The sequence below is a fragment of the Myodes glareolus genome, chromosome 8 (genome assembly GCF_982192425.1).
Source record: "Myodes glareolus chromosome 8, mMyoGla1.1, whole genome shotgun sequence".
Taxonomy (NCBI): domain Eukaryota; kingdom Metazoa; phylum Chordata; class Mammalia; order Rodentia; family Cricetidae; genus Myodes; species Myodes glareolus.
The window spans coordinates 56,358,375-56,380,169 of NC_142033.1; positions in this window are offsets into that span (position 1 = coordinate 56,358,375).

Genomic DNA, 21,795 nt, shown 5'->3' on the forward strand with positions numbered 1-21,795 from the left:
GAGACTCCACAGCTGTTGGTTTAGAGTTCATGAGTTCCCATGAGCTTGGTTTAGCTGTCTCTGTAGATTACCCCATCATGATCTTGACTTCTCTTGCTCATATGTTCCCGCCTCCCTCTCTTCAACTGGATTCAAAGAGCTCGGCCTTTTGCTTGATTGTGGATCTCTGCATCTGTTTCCATGGTTGCTGGATGAAAACTCTATGATGATAGAGTATTCACCAATCTGATTACAGGGGAAGGACACTTAACTTGGTTTTAATAACCAGCTTAGTTTTATCAACAAAAAACTTGATATTCTGATTCTATCACAATCTGGTCCCTATGTTTTTTCTTATGGCCAATTTAGGGTTGAGTCTTAGTTTCTTAAATGTCAGAGTCTCCTACTGTGTTCTGATAAAGAAAATGGTGAAAAGTACACTATTGGATAATTAATGAATGTCCTAATGTTCATTGATACTTCAGCCATAGAGATCTAAGTTTCTCACAGGCAGTAGCCTACATACTCTTTGCAACAACCACATGAAGTATTATCTTAATTCCCCATTTCACAAATGAGGTAGCTAAGTGACTTAGTTGCTTAAGGTCACTAGGTTACACAGGGCTAACAGATTTTTAAAAAATCAGGATACAAATGCATCTATCTAATTTCTTTCTTCAATTTATTTTCCTTGGAAGTTTGGTCATAATGACACAAAAGTCTAATTAATATATCTGCCCTTGTCTCATTTCTCCCTCTCTCCCTCTCTCTTTCTCTCTCTCAATGTGTGTGTGTGTGTGTGTGTATGTGTGTGTGTGTGTGTGTGTGTGTCTACTTTTCTTCCTAGAGCTTCTGAATTAATTTCAAATAATTAAAAATTCTTTAAACAATATTGACGATATCAGATTTGACTTTTGAATAAACCAATGTGACAACTAATGACTATGAACATCAGGAGCATCTTCTAAACTAAATGTACAGATATTTATCTTCAACTTGTTATTACAAAAAATTTCAAGTTTTTGTGAAATTAGACAGCACAGTTTATACTAAAACAGCATGCAACCATTTCACCAATTAAAAATTATTTACATTGAGGCTAACCATATCTTACTCTAAGCTAGCCCTATCTCACAATCATTGGGAGACGATTTGATTCTAGTAGTAGATAGTATAACCTTTCACCAATAACATTAAATTTGATCTTAAACAGAGGAGAGTACTGTCATAACATGGTACGTGCACTTAAGAGCTGTCTGTACTCCAGACTTAGCAGTCCTGAAATCAGGGACAGACTCGACATCATCATAATTGTATTAGATACTTCTCTGTTTATAGTTCTGTGATAAAGCACCATGATCAAACACAACTTAGGGATGAGTTGCTTTTGACTTACGGTTCCAGAGGGATATGCATCCATGTTGGTAGAGTGGAGGCGTGGAGGCTGGAGCAGGGAGCGAAGAGAGCTCACACGCTCAAACTGCAAGCAGAGAGCAGAGAGAGCCAACAGGAAACGGCATGAGTTTTTACACTCTCAAAGCCTGCCAGGATTATCTTTCTGGGAGAACAGAAATTGAGCTTATTGGCTCCATATGGAGACTTGAGGTATCTTCACCGATAGTTGTGGGGAAGTCCTTTAAATTTCTTTTGCTATTGTATCGAATGCACACTGTACAGATGCTGTGGACTGAGTTTTGGCAAAGGATGAGGAGGGGGACACACAGCCATCTGTATATCTCCGAAGCCCATTTGAGCGAATAAAACTCAGTCTGTTTCCAATTAGCTTCGCAGCCTCAGGTGTCCAGCAGTTGCTTTCCCTCAGATGTCTTCAGCGGAATTCCTCATGCAGGGAGAGCAAGGGGAGGGGTGTCAGTGGAGGGAGGTGTGTCACTGAGGAAGGTATGTTGGTTGAGGGAGAGATTACAGTGTGTCTGTCACTTAAGGAAGTTTTGTGACTTTAAGGGGCCTGCCTATTAGCTTGGAATCCCTTTTCTTTAACTTGGCAATGATATTTTTTAATTTTATTTTCGAGATTATAATAAAATCACAGGATTTCTCCTTTCCTGGTTTTTCCCTTCAAAGCCTACAATATACCCCTCCTTGCATTCTATTAAACCCATGACTTCATTTTCACCAATTGTTAATACATGAATATATGCTTATATAGTCCTAAAGGTTACCTACTTAGTCTTCATAATGTTTCGAGCGTGTATATTTTCAGGTTTATTCATTTTGAAGGTGGCACGAGCCTGCCAAGGTACTTGTGTGGAGGTCAGGGGACAACTTGCATGAGTTGGTTCTCTCTTTCCATTATGTGGGTTCCAGAGTGTTGAACTCATGTCGTCAAGCTTGGTGGCAAGTAGCTTTTCTTACTAAGTCATTTCACCAGTCCTAAAGGTAATGTTTGAAAGTAAAAGCTGGGCGGTGGCGATACATTCCTTTAATCCTAGCACTTCAATCTCCCAGGAGACAGAGGTAGGTGGATCTCTGCAAATTCGAAGTCAGTCTGGTCTACAGTGTGAGTACTAGGATGGTGAATGCTACACAGAGACCCCGTTTCCACTCTACCCCCACCCACCCCCAAAATAAAAAAATAACCCTTTCTTGGGCAGCAATGGGCTTCTAATGCCTACCCCTCCCTACTGCCCCATCTAAGACAATGTCTTGCTATGTAGCCCTGGCTGGCCTGTTGCTCATTATGGGTCTATGCCTGTCCCCAGATTTGTAAGACACCTCCTGCTCCAGCTTTCAGTGTGCAAGGTCACAATCATGTGCTACCATGTCTGGTGCTGCTATTGATAGCTGTTGCCCCACACTGATAAGCACTCAACTCTGATGTACCTTAAAACTATACATTCAACTCCCAAGCTTAGCTGCTCTCAGCGTGATGGCAGCTTCCTTCCCTTCTGCTATCCCAGGAGGGCTGTGATTTGCTCCACTGTGGCTGATTTCATCCAAATCAGTATAAGGGGGGGAAATACAGGTGTCTATGAGACACTGGGATTTAGTGTGCGTGTTTTTAAACTTAATTACACCACATACATTCCATACTAAAGACTTTTTAAAAAGCTGAACAAAAGAAAGCATGGGGCTGCTGAGAACAAGTTCTCTTGGGATGTTGCTATCACCTTGTCAGTCAGGGAGTTTTTATTGTTTTGGGGTTTTTTTGTTTGTTTTTTTTTAAGCTTCCAGAATCTACTAGTTTGAGGACTGAGACTACAGGCTGTGAACAAAATTAAGTTTTCCTAAAGTTCATATAGTGAAATCTTTACTCTCAATTGTCAATGCATCTGGAGACAAGACCTTAAAGGAGGTAACTAAGGTAAAATGGAGTCCTAAAGCAAAGAGCTCTGGCTCAATGGCCCTATGTGCCTATAAGAAGAGCTAGACCTTTCTCTCTCTCTTTCCAGCCCTCCCTTTATTTCTTCCTCTCTTCTTTCCTCCATTCCTCCATCTCTACATTTCTGCTACCTTCCTTTTCCTCTCTTTCTTCCATGAAAGGACCCACTGAGAAACCAGCAGCCAACCGTTTGAAAGACAGGAAGATACCAATGCACCGGCATTTGATCTTGGACTGGTCAGCTTCCAGAACTGCAAGTAACTACATTTTTATTGTGTAAGCCATCTAGTCTGTGTATTTTGTTATGCTATCCTGAGCTGATTAGTATAGTACACTATTATCAAATTCTTGGGGACTTTAAATATTTGTCTTCTGGTTGATGATGTGGTGGAATTATTTTGTAGAAAATTCCTCTTTAACCTATATTTCAAAAAAAGAAAATAATGAAAATATGAAATAGGGGAAGAATTGATCCAAAGTCATCAGAACAAATTGGGTTTATATAAAGAATGCAATCTGTGGGGAAATAATGTTGATTTTCTGAAAGGCAGGCATCAGACCGTCTTGAGTGTAAATCAGTCAAAAGGAATTTGCAAGAGCTCTTTACTTAAATACATGCCAAATAGCCTGGGACAAATCCACAGAATGAAACAACCGTAGAAATAAAAAAAGTTGTACAGGAATGTGGCTGACTAGATAATATTGGTTCAAGGTCCTTTCAGGCTACGGGCTCCTGAGCATTCAATGTGCAATTCAAAAATTCATATTGATTTTGCAAGCTGATACCGAAAGAAGAACTTCATGTGTTCAATTCTCTCTCAAAGTGGTTCTAAGTGCTTATAATTACATTTCAGACATCTGCGGCAACAATCACAGCTCTGTGCTAGTTTTCGCAACCCAGATTGACTGACAGCATCTCTACTGACAACAGTTCTGATTCAGCTTCAGCCTGAGTTGTGAGAATTTGCAGTTGGGAGCCTTATCTGAGCTGTCACTGTTATGTCTTATCACCCTCAAGCAAATAGCCATTCCTGGATGGTACTCACCACTCGAATTGCCTTAAATTAGAACGTTGGTGGGACCGGACTCCAGTATTTGCTGGTATTTTTGCCCCATAAAGTTTAAAATTTTTCATTTTGAACAACTGGAATTTAACTTCCCAAATTAGTTATTGGGGTAGTCCAGCAGGTGGTGGTAGCTCAAGTGAGCCCCTGCTCTGATGGTCAGCCTACTATCTATTTATACCGAACCCAATAGCTCTGTTTTCATTTGCCTGTTGACAAACATGGAGGGGGTCAAAATAAGAATGACACTGGGTAGACTAGACCGCTCATTGGAATAAAACCTTTTCTCTTACAAACATGAAGACTTGGTTTTCATCTCTGGATCTCACAGTGGAAGGAGAAAACTGACTCCTGAGAGTTGTTCCCTGACTTCTTCACGCATGCTCTCATATGTGCCCCACCCCCGACAGGTGCATTGCGACAGTACTGTTACTACTGTGGCTGCTCCTGCTAAAAGTAATAGCAAAAATAAATGGAATTTTAAAATAAGAATAGCAATATAATTTCATGTCAGAATTATATGAAAATACAATTTTGGAGTCTGCAAACCAAGTTTAACTGGACCTGCAATTCGATGATTCATTCATACACTCTTTCCCAGTGGTTTTACCATAGTAGTTGCGACTGAGACCATGCAGCAACAAAGGCTCCTATGCTTACCATCTATTCTTTGCAGAGAATGTTTGTTGATTCCTGCTGGATAATCCATGAGACAAAGGCAACTCCCTTGGAGAGTCAGTCCTAATTCTTTTACCTGTTCCTCCCTCCCACCCCCGGCCCAAAGAATAAAGTTTTGCTTCAGGGAATGTTTGCTAAAAGGCCAGCCTAGATGTTGAAGAGACACAGATGGACAAAGGTTGGCCCCAGTTCAGAGACTGATGGATAAGATACTCTTCCATTGTGACTGGAATCTTGAGAAGCACACCATCAGATGAATTTTCAGTCTTTTCTTTCAAGAACTTTGTTGAATGGCAAGGAACTGAGGGGGACTCAGCGGAAATCTCATGGTTTTAGGTAACTCAGCAGCAAGCTTGCTGAAGGTGGTGCAACCAATTGCAGAAGCGTATGCTAACATGTGCAAGGCGGTGTGCAGAAAAGGTTGGGAAGGAGAGAGTGTGGCTAGGTGTGGCATAGATGAGGATAGTTACATACTTTTGATATTAGCATTTTTTGCTTCTCACCTAAGCATGCTATGCCAGAAAGAGAGAGGAACACATTTGTGTCTTTCTACAATGCCAGAATTCGTTGAATAGCAATAAATCCATGAGTATTGGCCATTTCAATAGCTATGATCTGACTTAAAATCAAGGCTACCTGCCTTGGTAGCCTGGCTGAGGACAGTGCAAGTTCTTTACTTCCATCTTAATTACTAAGATTAATTCATATCACCCATCACATAGCCCATGGTGAATATGCATATTTATACATATTAGATATGGGTTGCAGAATGGATACAATTTAAAGAGGAGGCTGCAGTGGTATCTAAGAGATTTCAGGAAGTGACTTCAGGAAAAGTCTGGGTTCTTAAGATAATGAACAGTGAAGCAAGGGAGTTGTTGACAGAGCTCCTGGGGATGGTTTGAGACTGAAGGTACAGAGTTCAACAGGGGGGTGAAGAGTGGAGCAGGAAATAGGCGTCAAGTCAGGTCCAGGTCCAGAATAGCAGGTGGCTGCTTTAATGGCAGAGGACCAAAATGAGTTTGGGAGTTCTCAGTCCTTGAGGCCCACCGCGGGCACCCGGTGATAAGCTGGCATGAGGCCACGCTATTGAAGTTTTAGGTGTACATCACTTTGTGGCATCTAGATGAAGGAGCCACACCCTTTGCTCTACCTGGTGTGTCTGAGAAGTTCCTGGGCTGTTCTTCCTGAAGTGGTTATAATATGCCCATGTGTGCCCAAAGTCTTAACTCACTTCAATAAACTTCTCGGGTGGCTCCTGTTCTCCTCTCAGGAAAAAGTCATTTTTCAGCCTGTGCTGGAGAGGTGGTGCCAGGCAGATGGTGGAGACTCTGGGCCCACCTAGGGCCTATGGTCATTCTTTTCTCTGAAATGGAGCCAGAAGCTGCTTGTAACTTGTAGTCTTGTGGGGGCAGTGCACAGCTGGAAATCCCACTTTATTTTACACCATACTGGAGTAACCCAGAGTGGAACACAACCTGATCTCAACAGTCCCTCTGCACTTTTATCTGGTGTCTGGCTCCTCCTAAAGGCAATCTGAGAATGGTTAATTTAAAACGTATTTTTATCCCTGGTACAAAGGTGTTTTGTTTTGTTGTTTTGTTTTTTGCTTTTTAAATCTTATTTGTCAGTAAGAGATACCACAAACCGGCAAAGGCCAGAAAAAAATTAGATGACCGCAGGGATGAAGCCTCAGCCCCTGTCTCATCATCAACTGTGAAATGCTACACTTGGGCTTCATTCTCCATTTTCCCCTCCTTTCTTTGCTGCCAAATCCTTCTCTTGTTTCCTACTTCTCCTCATCCAATAGTTTCCAGTGCAGGGTAGAAACTAGCTACTTGATTTTGCTTTCTCTTTGAATTTCTCTGCTTAAAAACCTCATCCACACCTGTGACTTCAAATAAAAATTTTGTACTCGAATGTAAGAGAACAAATAGTTCCCCAGCTTGCACTGGAGACTTCAGATTCTTCCCGCTGATGCCTTGCAAGTATAGCCACTGGCTTGACAATGAATTCGAGGTTCAGCATGTCCCGGCATAATCCTCCTATGAAAACGGGTCTTCCTCCAGGGGTCTTTCCTAAGAGAATGTTGTCATCAATCACTCAGGCAAATCAAGACACTAAATGCCTTCTTGCCCCTCATTTCCTCCACTCAACCGCAAAAATGAGCCTGTGGATTTCTGAAATACTACAAGATTCAGCTGTATCCACTTTTTTTCTTCTTTATCCCCACTTTTCTACTTTAGATTTTCTAAATTTCTGATCTGTAGCTACAAGTTCCTAACCACTCCTGAAATCCACCCTTGTACAGTTCCATTAACCTCAATAATTTCATTCTTGAGTCCAAAGAAGCGCATACCATGTAACTTTTCCTGCCTTACAGCTTTCAACCATTTCCAAGTGTTATTAAGATATATGTATGTGTCTCTGTGTATGGTGTATGTGTGTGTACATGCTACATGTGTGTATGTAGTATATGTGTCTGCATGTGTATATTCATATGTGCACACAAGCATATGTATGTGTGGAAACATGGTACATTTGTGTATTCTCTGAATATGTGTATTCATGTGTACACACATGCATGTGTATGTGTGGAAACATGGTACATCCGTGTATTATCTAAATATGTGTATTCATATGTGCACACATGCATGTGTATGTGCAGAAATGTGGCACATCTTTGTATTGCATGCACGTGTGTAATCATATGTGCATATGTGTACACATGTGTACTGTATGTGTGCTTGTGTGTATATGTAGGGTATGTGTGCATTCATACATGCAGATGTTCATGTGTGTGGAATGGAAAAGGGTACAGGTCCTTGTGCATTACATTCTTTTGTTTTCCAAAATATTCTTTTATTTATTTTTTATTTTCCAAGGCAGAGTTCTTCTGGGTAGTCTTGGCTATCTTGAAACTCTGTAGACCAGACTTGCCTTGAACTTAGAGATCTGCCTATCTTTTCCTCCTGATGCTAAGATTAAAGCTAAGCCCCACCACCAGCTGAAAGTCCAGAACATTCTTAATAATGATGATGATGATGATGATGATGATGATAACAAAAATAAACAAAATAACCAAGCCAAGTTCCTGCACTGTTCTCACATGTGTGCATATCACAGAACTCACTGGATAGCTCTTTCAGGCTTTGTTTCAGTTTTCTAGACTTCTTTCATGTTTCCATGTTCTAGTGCATTTTCAGTTATATTAAAGATCCACAGGCTGTTTCCTCTTCTTGGACTTAATTTGGAAGGACCCTTACTTCCTATAGAATGACCTGAAGACAAATGAGGTCTTCAGAACTATAAAACAACTGAGCCTCAGAGGAGTCTTGGCCTTCTTCTGAGAATCTGCCCTGATCTCATGCAAACTCCATCCAGTGATCTGATTGACCAAAAAATCCAAGAGGTAGTTTTAGTAAATCCATTAAAAAAAAAAAAAGAAAGAACAGTCTCCCATAAGGTCTTGGATGTTGTCAAAGGCTGCTTGTTCATTCCCGGGTACCCAGACTCCTGAAATAATTACACAGAAACTGTATTGATTACAACACCACTTGGCCTATTTGCTTATACATATTTCTAGTTCATTCTTATCTCTTAAATTAATTCATTTCTTTCATTTTATATTTTACTATGAGGCTTGTGACCTACTAGCAAGGTTCTGCTTCATGGCTTGTATCTTTCTCCTCTGGTGGCTTCATGGCATCTCACTGACTCTGCCTTCTTTCTCCCAGCATTCAGTTTAGTTTTCCCCACCTAGCTCTATTCTGCGAATGCACTGGCCAAAACAACTTCTTTATTCATTAACCAATAAAAGTAACAGATATACAGAAGGACTTCCCACACCATTTCCCCTTTTCTGTTTAAATAAAAAGGAAGGTTTTAATTTATCATAGTAAAATTACATATAACAAAATAGGTATCAAGCAGGAGTTACAATTACAATATTAAATATTTACTTTATCTTTTGTCATAACTAAGGAAAATTATAACTATCTGTTTTTCAATTCCATCAAAGACTCCAAAAGGAGATAATATTACCTAAGTAAACAGAAAGTGCATTGTAAGCAACTTCCAAAACTCTAGAATTGACAGAGACATCTCACTGTCTGGACAGTCATCCCCAGTACCATTGGAGAATCCATCTTCAGCCTACAGGCCCATAGTATCTAGCAGACTTTTCCACAAAGCAGAAAATTTCAAAGACGGTTCTGCCTATATTATCAGTCACTTCTGTGTCCTATAGAATGTCTAACAGACTCTTTGATGAAGCAGGAACCCTGAAGGATCATCTCACCTTTAGGTAAGTTCAGCAGTTATTTTTCTCTGGATCCTGGATGTTCACTTCTTACAACATAACATCAAGCAGTCCAGGCAAGAGCAGTTTTTTGCCCAAATGGCTAGCAAACTCCATGAGGAACCTCTTTGGTGCCCATCTTCCTCTTGAAGCTATTGGTGCTACCAAGAACAGATGTGTCTCATTGTCGTGAAAAGTCCTAAGTTATCAAAACATTTAAATGCCATATTCTGAAGGTCTCTGAAAGATTTGAAGAATACCTATCTAACTGACCTAGATCTCTATATATCTAGGAAACCTAATTAACATGACTACAAGCTTGACTATTATAGATGATTATTTATCAACCTATATTTATTAATTATACATTGCATTTCTAAATGAGCTGCAAAAAATAATACCTTAATCAGAGCATAAATATGCATATAACAAAAATGACCTTAAATTTGTATCAATAAACCAGGATCCATACCAGTGCAAATTTCTATAGCATATCTATAACATATCCCCTTTTAAATGTAAACAGACATTTATAAACATTTAAGGAATTTGGGCATAGTTCTCTCCAAATTGCTTCCTGTTTTTTGTTAGGCAAAGTAATTTTGGGGTTTGTGGAGATCTTTCAGGGGGTCTTAGTGCATCAAATCACATCAGTCTGGAATTAATTCACAGGTTCTCATCTTCTGTAGAAACAAAAACAGAACCTCTTTTCCAAAGCAACATATTCTTAGACTCAAATTTTGAAATCAAGAAACTTTGAAAACACATATGTTGGATTAGTTTAGCAGTCTGTAAAGTGAAATATCTTTCTGTTCTTAGCTCCTTCATAGTCAAAAAATTCAAAGAAAACACAATAATATACATAATCTAGACGCTCTGTGTATATTTCATCTTTATGTGGCTTATTTTTCTTACTCTATTACTTTTTTACAAGTTTATTATTTATTATCTTTACTCCTTTAATCTATGACTATCTTTACTCTTTTATATTACTTTTACTGTCTCTTTACTCTTTTTTTCTTTCTCCTAAACCTATGTACAATTTTTTTAAAGATACTGTGTCTCATTTAGAGGTCTTTAATGTCTGAATCTGTCATCTTGTGTCTGTAATCTTTTTTTCTGTCCTAAAGAACTTTTGAAATAGTAAGCAGCTTGGTCTCAGTGGCCCTGGGTGCTGACTCCACCTCTCTCCACTTTTCAGAACGGCAGAGGTACCATTACTACCAGCTCTGGTACCTCCAGGCAGCAGCCCCGCTCACCACTTTAACTCTGAGAAGGAGCATACAGTACATAAACCCTTTTTATCTGAGTAATAGCTAAATATGCCATGCAGCACACTGTGTGGTCTGTAAATATCTCTGGGTATGGTGGCAGGAACCCATCATGCTCTCCTGTTTGTGCAAGCCTAGTAGACCTGATTCCACTGCCTGCCCAGGTGGGGAGCGCTGAGCTGCGGGAGTGGTGTCAGCTAATTTCTTCCCTACCCAAAATGGGCAAACAAACACCAAGGCCCACAAATGCCATTCAAGTGCTCAGCCTCCTGAAAGAGCCAGAGAAATTTGTGCTGCTGTTTTGAAACCATGGGGGGGGGTGTTTTGTTTTGTTTTGTTTACCTTTCTTAAAGGAGCTGTAGCATGCTGCCAGCAAGCAGAGCCCATCTGAAAGAAAACTGCAGCTAAACTTTGTTTTTTAGAGTCTAGAATTGCATTCCAAGTTTTCTCAGTTTTTACGTGGATATAGTCAACCTTGTTGTGCCAATCTTTTGTGGGAGGCAGCTTGTTTGTATTCGACTGCTCAGCCCCAAAATAACCATACAGAACACTGTATTAATTAAATCACTGCTTGACCAATCATGCAAGTGTACTGTTAGCTAACTCTTATGTCTTTGTTTAACCCATTTCCATTATTTTATACTTTACCATGAGGCTGTGGCTTTGCATCTGTCTCCTCTGGTGACTGAATGGCATCTTACTGACTCCATCTTCTTTCTCCCAGTATTCAGTTTAGTTTTCCCTTGCCTAGCTCTATTCTGCTAAGCCACTGGCCAAAACAGCTTCTTTATTCATTAACCAAAAAAAAAAAAAAAAGGCCACACATATGGAGAAGGACTTCCCATACCACATGGGTACCTTTATTGCTTATATTTATAACTCCTGCACAATGAAGAGGATTCCTTCAAGGGACCCCTGAAACAAAACATACTCTGGGATCGTTTGCTGTCTATTGATGCCAGAAAGTTGAAAAATGTACTCACAATTGTTCGTGTTTGTCTATGTAAAAATCAATATGCCTTTTGATTAAAAAGTAAAATCAATCTTTCTTTTAAAAAGTAAACACATAGATTTTTTTAAGACTCAAATAATTTAATACAAGTGTACATAACATAATGTAAGATGTAACTCATTCCCAGGTCTTTGACCCTTTTCCCAGACATGAAGAATTTGTTATCAATACTTTTTTTTTCCTTTTTCTTTTTATGTAACAGCCCTGTCTGTCCTGAAACTTACTTAGTAGACCAGGCTGGATTCGAATTCAGAGATCCATCTGCCGTTCCCTCCAAGGTACTGGGACTAAAGGCACGGGCCACCAATGCCGAGCTCAATATTGTCTCTTACGTCTTTCAGGGATTGGCCATGCACACACAGTACAAGCACATAGAGATGCAAAGACGTTCAATTGTAGATCTTCACAGTCCCTTTTCTTATTGCTCCATTGCTTTCTCTGTACGCTCTGTCATAACTTATTAAACTCATTTTCTGCTTTTAATTTTTAATAGTTTGTTTTTTAAATTAGAAATGGCTGCCATAGGATCATATGATTGAAGACATCTTTCACAGTTGGTGAACTGTGGGAAGGATTTGGAGGTGTGGCCTGTGGCACTGGGGGCAGGCTTTGAGGGTTCAAGGACTCACCCTATTTCCAGTTAGCTCTCTGTCTCTCTGCCTTGTAATTGTTTCAACATGTGAGCTCTCAGTTATTGCTCCAGCACCATGCTTGTCTGCCTGCTCCCATGCTTCCACCAAGATACACACTGGATGCTAGTCCTCCTCCAAAACTGTAAGCAAGCCCCTGATTCGACTCTTTTATTAGTTGCCTTGGTCGGGGTGTTTCCTCACAACAATAGGCAAGTCACAAAGACAATGATAATGAATGCTCTGTCAAACTTTTATCACAACAACAACAAAAAAAGGCAACAATGTTTTATGTGTCCAGTGTCTTCATATGAAGGTATGTTCTGAAGGAAAGTTTTCTAGTAATAACATTTCTTTATCTAAGCTATTTTCTGAGTCAGGCAGTGGTGGCACATACTTTTAATCCCAGTACTCTGGAGCCACAGGCAGGTGGATGGATCTCTGTGAGTCTGAGGCCAGCCTGGTTTACAAAGTGAGTTCCAGGACAGGGGCGGCTACAAAGAAACCCTGTCTCAAAAATCAAAATAAAAAATAAAAACAAAAAAATATTTTCTGTATTCTTTTGGACGTGAGTACCAAGTTATCCTAAAGAAGTAGTCTCAGTGCTTTGTGTGGACTCTAGCCATGCAAGAAGATGTCTATTTCCCTATTACTGAAGGCTAGTAGGTATTGTCTAGTCCATTTTTTTCCAGTTTGTTGGTAAACATTGTTGTCTTGTCTAAGTTTTTGATGATTGCTTATGTTTATTTAATTATTTGGTGAGGCTAAGGATTTTTCATATTATAACAACTGTTTCACTTGTTCTCTGAGTTGAATAGCAATGCATCAAGTTGTTCAGAAATAATCGACCAATTTCTTATTTAAAAACTTGTTCTGTTTTTTCTTAATGTACATGGGTGTTTTGCCTGCATGTGTGCCTGTGCACCATCTGTGTAACATGTATGTTCAGAGGCTAGAAGAGGGCATCAGATCCCCCGGGACTGGAATTAAAAACACTTGTGAGTTACAATGTGGGTGCTAGGGGTTGAACCTGGGTCTTCTGGAAGAGCAACCAGTGAGTGTTCTTAGTCCCGGACTCATCTTTTAGCTTGTAGTGTATTTTCTTATATATTAAAAAATAATTTTTTATATATTGTATTTTTAAAAAATCAATTTGTTCTTTGATTTCCTTTGGCTGATTTTAAAGTTTCAACAGATTAAATTATCAGGTTGTGTCTTACTGTGGTATAATACATATATGCACAAAATCATACATATTTGCATATGTGGGCATGCTTTTTAACATGTGAAACTCATATTTTTATAGTTAGAAGCTTGGGTCTCTGCTTTACAGGAGAGGAATTAGGAGGAAAGACATGAACAATTATAATTGGTGACTTTTAAATGATCATTATCCATGGCTGAAGGAATTTAAAACTCTCACGGCAGCCGCGAAGTCAATGCTTCTTTATTCTCCCTGACTGACAGCACATCACAAAGCAGCATCCAAGGTTTTTCTTCATTTAATTTGTTCTCAACTCTCAGCTGAAGACTGAATTGAGGGCTTTGCACACATGAGGCAAATACTCCACCCCTGAGCCATACTCCCGCCCTACAAGCACTCTTTGAAAGAATGATTTGCTCATGGTAGACACTGGACCAAAAAAAAAAAAATCATTAGTCCTAAAAATAAGTAAAATTAAATGTAATACTTAAAATAGTATTCATAGTCTATGTACATGTTAAAAAGCAAATAATTGTTTTTAAAACAGAAATTAAAGCTCACCTATATCTTTGTTTATCAGATTTAACCACTTTTGTTTCTTTTTCTTCTTCCCGCTGTTTTGTCTATGTCATATGCTAGCCAATAGGAATGAGAGCAGGATGGCAGACTCCTTTCTTTTGTTTCCTTTTACCATCATGTATCTCTTTGAAGAACCTTTTCTCCCTGCAGCCTGCCCCAGTTACAGCAAGCATACATTTAACCCAGTCTACACTTTCCCTTTTCAGGCATGCGCACCTCAAAACAGATCAGTCATGACCCTTATCATCTTGCTAGAGTGTGCATTTCTGCTTTGTTATTGTTTTCATCTTGTAGGGGATTTTAGAATGTGAGGACCCTGTGTGGGGAAACTGCTGCCCCTTTACAGGTGATTAATTCTTCCTTGAGAACAAAGGTAACACTGAACTAGAAGGGAGCATTGTTCAAACTCTCCTGGATTCAGCTATGCCTGAAGCTGTTGACATGGACCAATATCTTTCTTTTCGAGTTTGAACTAGTTGCGAGCTTTGTTTGTGTTGCTGTTATTGACATTGCTTCAGTTGATATTGGAAGAGTTTCGATAGTATGTGGAGTTGCTACAGTGAGGACTCTGACTTCACTTCTCTATTTTAGGGTTCTATTACAATGCAAAATGGAGGGCTTGAAGACACAAAGAAAACAAAGATAAAGGCCGTTCCTCCTAGCTGACTAAGGAACCAGGCTAAGGTACAGATCTGAGTCAGAGTGCTGGACAGAGCCCTAGGCAGAATCTGCTCAAGACTTAACACATTACCAGATGAGTTGCCAGCGAGGGTGGTTTTATTACATATTTCCATCAAAGTGGACTGAGCTTTATTTAATGAAGATTAGAGGAGTTAATTAAGTGGATTTAGAATTTAATATACAGGGCTTTTACTGCCAAACAGCTTTCAAATACATGAGTAATTTTCCTGATTGGGGCTGGCTATGGAATCAGACTACTGTGAGTTTTATCATTTTATCTAGCAGCAGCAACATCAGACAGTCGAAGCATTTTCAGGAGAGTGACAAGTTCCAAGGCACACTCATCTGGGCTGAGAGTCCAGTTCATTAGACAGAAGTTTTGCGTAAGCTATCAGGGACATATTTAATTGTGAACGGTTGGTAGTCGTGAAATACCATGTTAATGAGTAGAGAAATAGTATTCATTCTCTTGTTTATTCATTAACCTATTCATAATTCAACAGTTTCTTATGGACCTCTGTTGTGGGTTTGAATGAGAAATGTTCCTCAGAAGCTCACGAGTTTGAACACTTGGTATCCAGTGGGGGAGGCTGTTTGGTGAGGTTATGGAACCTTAGAGGTGGTTTGTGAGTTTATAGCCTTCCCTCACTTCCTAGTTAATCTTTCTTTCTGCTTCTCCTATGTGGACGAAGATGTGATCAGACAGCTCCTACTAGTGTTGTCATGCGTTCCCTGACCATCACCAGGCCTTTTCTACCATGATTGACTCCATCCCTCTGCAATTGTGAGTCAGAATAAATTCTACTTCTTTTTTTAAACATTTATTTACTTATTATGTACACAGTGTTTAGCCTCCATGTATACCTACAGGCCAGAAGAGGGCACCAGATCTCATTACAGGTGGTTGTGAGCCACCACGTGGTTGCTGGGAACTGAACTCAGGACCTCAGGAAGAGCAGTCAGTGCTCTTAACTGCTGAGCCATCTCTCCAGCCCTAAATTCTATTTCTTTAAGCTGTTTTTGTCAGGACATTTTAGCTCAGCAACAGAAAAATAGTGAATAAAATCACTTTTGAAATGCCTACCACCATCTAGATCCAATAACAAATGAATAAATGACATAGGTTTTCCCCCTCATGCTCTATATGTTCAAAGCACCTCAGTTACATGGAACCAAACTTAGTGTGCATGTTTATTAATCTGTGTAGTGATGGGTATTTTCTTCTAAAATAATGAGGGCAATCAGGGCAATGAGCTGCACAAATAGAACTGTAAACATGGAGAACAGGGACTTACTTTCTGTGAAATCTTCCTTTTGATTGCCTCTCTTCTCTGTTTTGCTTTGCTAGTGGAGGGCCAGTCTTAATACTGTGCGGGGTAATTATTTCATAGGAGGTAAGAGAGTGAGTGATGAAAGGAGCTGATATGAGTAATTATAGTGTTATTAAAGATAAAATATTTTCATAATTTGCAGTGATGACATGCTATCATTACATAGACGTTTTTCCCAGTGATTTCATCCCGGCATTACTTTGCCTTTCTATTGTGACCAGAAGGCAGGGGTTATCAGCATCCTTCAGTGCTGCAGATCTTGAGTAAGTGATCTTTGTAAGTCAGGGTTTGATCAGGTGTCAAGGAAAGCCCGATTATAGGTTTAAAGGGAGAAAAACCACAGCTGCAACGTTTCCCCAGATATCTGCTTCAGGATTTTCAGTAAACAAGAACTTTGGACACATTCATTTACTTTCTGTAGGCTTCAGCTTTCTTTATCTGGAACGAGGAAAGGGCCAGATTCCAGGTCTACTTGCATTTCGAGTCATCCACTGTGGGCAAGCCATGTGCTGTGTGCTTTAATGTTAGATTAACTTAAATTTAAACCAATTCTCACAGCATAAGAAGAAAACTAGTTACCAAAGTACACAATTTCCCAAGGCAACCCAGCTAAGGAGGCGGTCAATAGAGTAATCTGATTCTCAATTTCAAAATCAGTGTTCTGTGTACTTTTGTATTTCCTCTATATTTTAACAGTTCTGGATTTACATAAAACACACACATTTAAATAAAAATGCATCTACATTTATTTACTTATAGGCAAGTGAAATATTAACATCAAGACTTATTAAAGATGTTTTGTGTCGTATTTGATATAATGAATCTAAATTATAATGTTTTGAAGAGTCTTTCCACAAACTTTTTGTGATATAGTAATGTTTGAGGTCTCTGAGTGATAAAAGAACATGAAAATCATAGGACATGGGTATAGTCCATTGACAAAGCTTAGCATGCCCAAAGGAAACCCTGGGTCTCATCTCCAGTTTAATAGCTAAACCAAAATAAAATGTAATAACCAATTGTGGTGTGTGTTCCATAAAACAAGATGCTTACTGGTTAATATTCTAGATCAGAGGCCAAACTGAAGTAGTAATTACTTTGTTGACAAAGGGATATTTTCAAACATACCTTCTCATTCTGCTTGACTCAACAAAAGGATTTTCATCACATACACTGACCCCGAGGAAGCTATTATTGAAAAGAAAGATTTAGGTGGACTTCCATATTTGGTAAATCTGCTACTGAGCCTTCCATTAATAGTTATTTGTCTGCTGATAGATGTTAAATGCTATTATTTGCGTGCAGGACTGACATTACATGTAGATATGCAGATGGGCAGTAGAGGACAAGGTGTGATATATTTGGGACACAGACATGCAGGATATACTGCTTTGGAAAAGCCATGGTATTTCTGTAGTAGACTAGCGCTTTATGTTGTACTCTCTGTTATGTATCTTGAGCAATAGTTGAGGATATTTACTTATATTCTAGAAAAGGAAAATGTGGGAGACTTGAGAGAGGGAAAAGTATTAAGTCTATGAGCAAGTAGATGTGAGACTTGGCAGACCTGGGAAAGTAAATAGAGTAGATATCATAAGCAGATAAAAGTGATGGAAGGTACAAGAAAAGTATTTATGCACCAAAAAGAATGGGAAGGACCAGGAGATGCCCACTATTCACGGTCCACTGAATGTACAGCGGGCATTTGAAGCACTCAGTACTTATTGACTTGATCAGTGACTTCTAATATAATCATCTAGTCCGGAAACACACGTGCTGTACCCAAAAACCACATGCACAATCTTCAGCCCATTAATGGGTTTTTTTTTTGGTCTGGTTGTGACTATGGCCAGTAATCACTGCCCCCATCTGTCCAGAAGAGCAAGTGGTCCTTAGTGCCTTTGATCTGTCAGCTCGCTTTGCTCTTTCATTTCGACCCGAGCCTTAAAATCACACTCATCACTGGGGGACATTGATGTGTCTGAGTTCAAAGACAGGTACAAACACACGAATTAATCCAGACAGTGTCTATGATATTGTAACTTAATATTGAGATATAATGATACTTTTTCAACTTGTGCCCCTTTGTTTTTAACCATTCTTTAGTTTTATTATCTTTGTGCGTGCATATAAGAAATGTGTATATAGGCATACACATGTGTGTAGGCAGAGGTTTTCATCGGGATCACGGGTCAGCTCTGTTCTGCCAACAGTTTCCAAATAGCCAGAGACTTAATATTAATTACAAATGTTCAGCTGATAGCTTAGGCTTGTTACTAACTAGCTTTTACAACTTAAATTAACCCACATTTTTATCTATGTTCTACCACGTGGCTTGGTACCTTATCTCAGTACTGCATGTTCACATCTTCTTCTTCTGCATCTCTTCATGACTCTAGAGATTCTGCCCTTCTTCCCAGCATTCTCTCTGCCCTGAAAAATCCTGCCTAGCCATCGACCAGTCAGGTCTTTATTAACCAATGTTTACAGTGTACAAACATTATTCTACAACATGTGTGCATGCAGATGCTTGCAGAATTCGGAAGAGGGTGTCACAGTCTCTGGATGAGAGTTTGAGAGGACCTTTAGTCCTTGATGTCCGTGCTGGCAACTGCACTCCAATCTTCTGGAAGTAGCAAGTGCTCTTAACTGCTTGTTATGGTTTGAATAGAAATGGGCCCCATAGAATCAGGGAGTGGCACTTTAGGATGTGTGGCCTTGTTGCGCAGGTGTTGAGTTGTTGGAAGAATTGTATCTCAGTTCACTTTCTGGTGCCTGTGTATCAGGACATAGAATTCTCAGCTCCTTCTCCAGCACCATGTCTGCCTACTCTCAGCTTTGTTTCTCAGCCCCAATTTAATGTTTTCTTCATAAGAGTTGTAGTGGTCATGGGATGTCTTCACAACCCTAACTAAGACACTGCTGAATCATCTCATCACACTGTCTGTGTTTTTAAATATGAAACAACCATGAGATATGAGTATATACTGAGCCTTTTGGGCCCATGAATTGGTGCTAGCCTATCTGGCTATAAAAACTCTTGGTAGCTGCTGTTGTATCAAATTAATTCATCATATGGCAGGGCTGCTTAAAATTTCCCTCATATTTCCATTTTGTATTTACAAATGATAATAATTACACTGCAGTGGGGAGAGAATATATCATTTCAGAAAAATATTTGGTCACCCAAAGAGAATATTTTCCTGTCACAAAAATACATTTCAATAAGAGTCTGGCTGCTTCACACAAGCAATGAATTCATAGTTCATCAGGACAAAAATCAGATTTTAAACCCTGTGCCCATTTAAGCATTCATTCCTAAAGGTAAGTAATAGTGACTTTCTAAAGGCCACTGTGTCTCCCAACAGGTGAGCCAGCGCAGGGCCCAAAGCCGGCAGGATATCTGAGAGAGTGCTACTGATCCATCTGGGTCCTGGGTAATGACCAAGCACACATTCTAGCGTGTTATGAAAATACTAAAAATAAAAAGCCACAGCTGTCACAATTAATAGACACAATTCACGGACACAAAAAGAGACTGAGAATGTCTGTTTATTAGCGAGGCGGACTAAGGGTGTTAGAGAGACGCTTCAAGCGCTGACCACTGCTGTTCCTTCCTGCTGTAAATTTGACCATGACATTACACATTTCCATCTGACCCTAGGAGCATGAACTTCCATCATCTCATGTTAGCTGACATGACCTGGGAACTTGGGCCCGGCCATGCAAAATGCTTAATTCAATAAAACTTATTCTCTAGCCAACATGGTTGAGCGATAGCAGCAGATGCGTGAAACATGAAAATGAGTAAAATTTAAATGATGTGATTAACAAATGCTTCTGAGTTCCTTCTGTGCCCTGGAATGCCCTAGGTGGTAGGAAGTGCTAACAGTGGTGATGTAAACTCAAGGATACTCACCATTGAGAGAAAGAAGTCCAGAGGCTTGATTGACAGTACACCCATGGTCTCAGTGACCTGAATGCTTTCTGTCCTTCAATATTCTTCTATGATTTTGAAGTATTTCTTGAGTTTTTTTTTTCTGATCATAAAACACATGTTTCATGTTTAGGTAGCATGTTCTCATAAGACCATGTCCAGAAGTGGGAAAATGGAAGTTGTGGGAGAAAGATGAATTATTAGCCAGTTAACAAACACACACAGGTGACATTTTTGAGACCTCTTATTTAGCCTTCTAATATTTTGAATTTTTATTTTTAAGTGTTTTTATTCATTTGTTTATTGTATGTATGGGTATTTGGCCTGCATGCAGTGCCCATAGTAGCCAGAAGGGGGCATTAGCGCTCCTGTGATTGGAATTCCATATAGTTGTGAACCTCCAGGTGTGTATGGAAATCAGGCCACAGTCCTCCAGAATAGCATGAGCCATCTCTCCAGCCTCTAGCCTCTTTTTAAATAAAAACACAAAGAAGTTTCTGGTACTACTGTAAGGTCTGCACAATCCACAGTGGTATTCATCAGTGTTAAGTGACTATGAAACACTGACCTGAAGAACTAGGAAATAGAATTTTTGGTTAAAATCTTGTCAAACTTTTAGGTTAAATTTTACAAACTTAAATTTATATAGTATATTGAACAGTATAATTGTTGATTCCTTTAGTGGCACACATGCCACAAATTGTAGCGAGGATGGCTGGACAAGTGATTTGCCTGAAAAGCTCGAGATTGGATTTTTGGCAGCAACCAAGGGTGAAATCCATAGGAGGTAAATAGGGAGCATCACGGGGCTGATACTGTAGCAGGGAGAGCTAGCATGCACACATATAAAATGAGTACAAAAGGAAACCATGGTCCAAGTTGACCTAAATCAACAGAATCTTTTAGACTGGATCTAAATAATCCAGACTCTAGAGGCATATAATTGCAGGAACAGAAATGGGAGAGAAAGATTTGAAAATGGGAGTAAGAAAAACTTCTAGAAGCTTGTCATCTGGTAGAAAAGGCAGATATGCAAAAGAAATTGTTAGTAATAGATTTAGGTAGACATATTATCTGTGAACACATATATTAAACGTTTTTGTTATACATATCCATGCAGACATACACAGTTAATACAGTTTTTTTTTTTTAAATCAAGAACAAGGCATCTTTGATCTCTCTCACAAGCCTTACGAAACAAAATCCTCTAGACTGGTGTTGGAATGTGGCCCACATACCATCCTTGAAGCAACAGTTGATGTGACATTGGACGGTGTGTGTGTGTTTCTATGGTTACCAAGCAATATCTCAGTTTCCGTAGGCCTTGCTACAATGGGACAGTCACAAACACAGCGAGAACTCAGAAAGGGCCTATGAAACCCTACAATTCCAAATGTTGCCAGTGCTTGAGGCCTGAAGGCGGGATTAGCTGTCACTGGACCTGTCTGGCAAGAAGCTCTCAAGGCGACAGTAGCTTAATTCATGTTTAGGTTTTGGTGTGATTGAGGGACAAGAGACTGCATAAAGCTCACACCATATTACCCTCTGAGACCTCTGCAGTTATGAAGAACTTCCCCCAAGTCCTTGGTGCTTCTAAAGAACAAGAGGCTCTGCACATTCCAAGGTCTAGTGTTGTGAACTTCTTTTTCTTTCTTTTCCTTATTGTTCTTTTCTTACCCAGCCTCCTCCTGAGACAGGGTTTCTCTGTGTAGCCTTGGCTGTCCTGGAACTCTCTGTAGACCAGGCTAGCTTCAAACTCAGAGATCCTCCTGTCTTAGCCTCCAGAATGC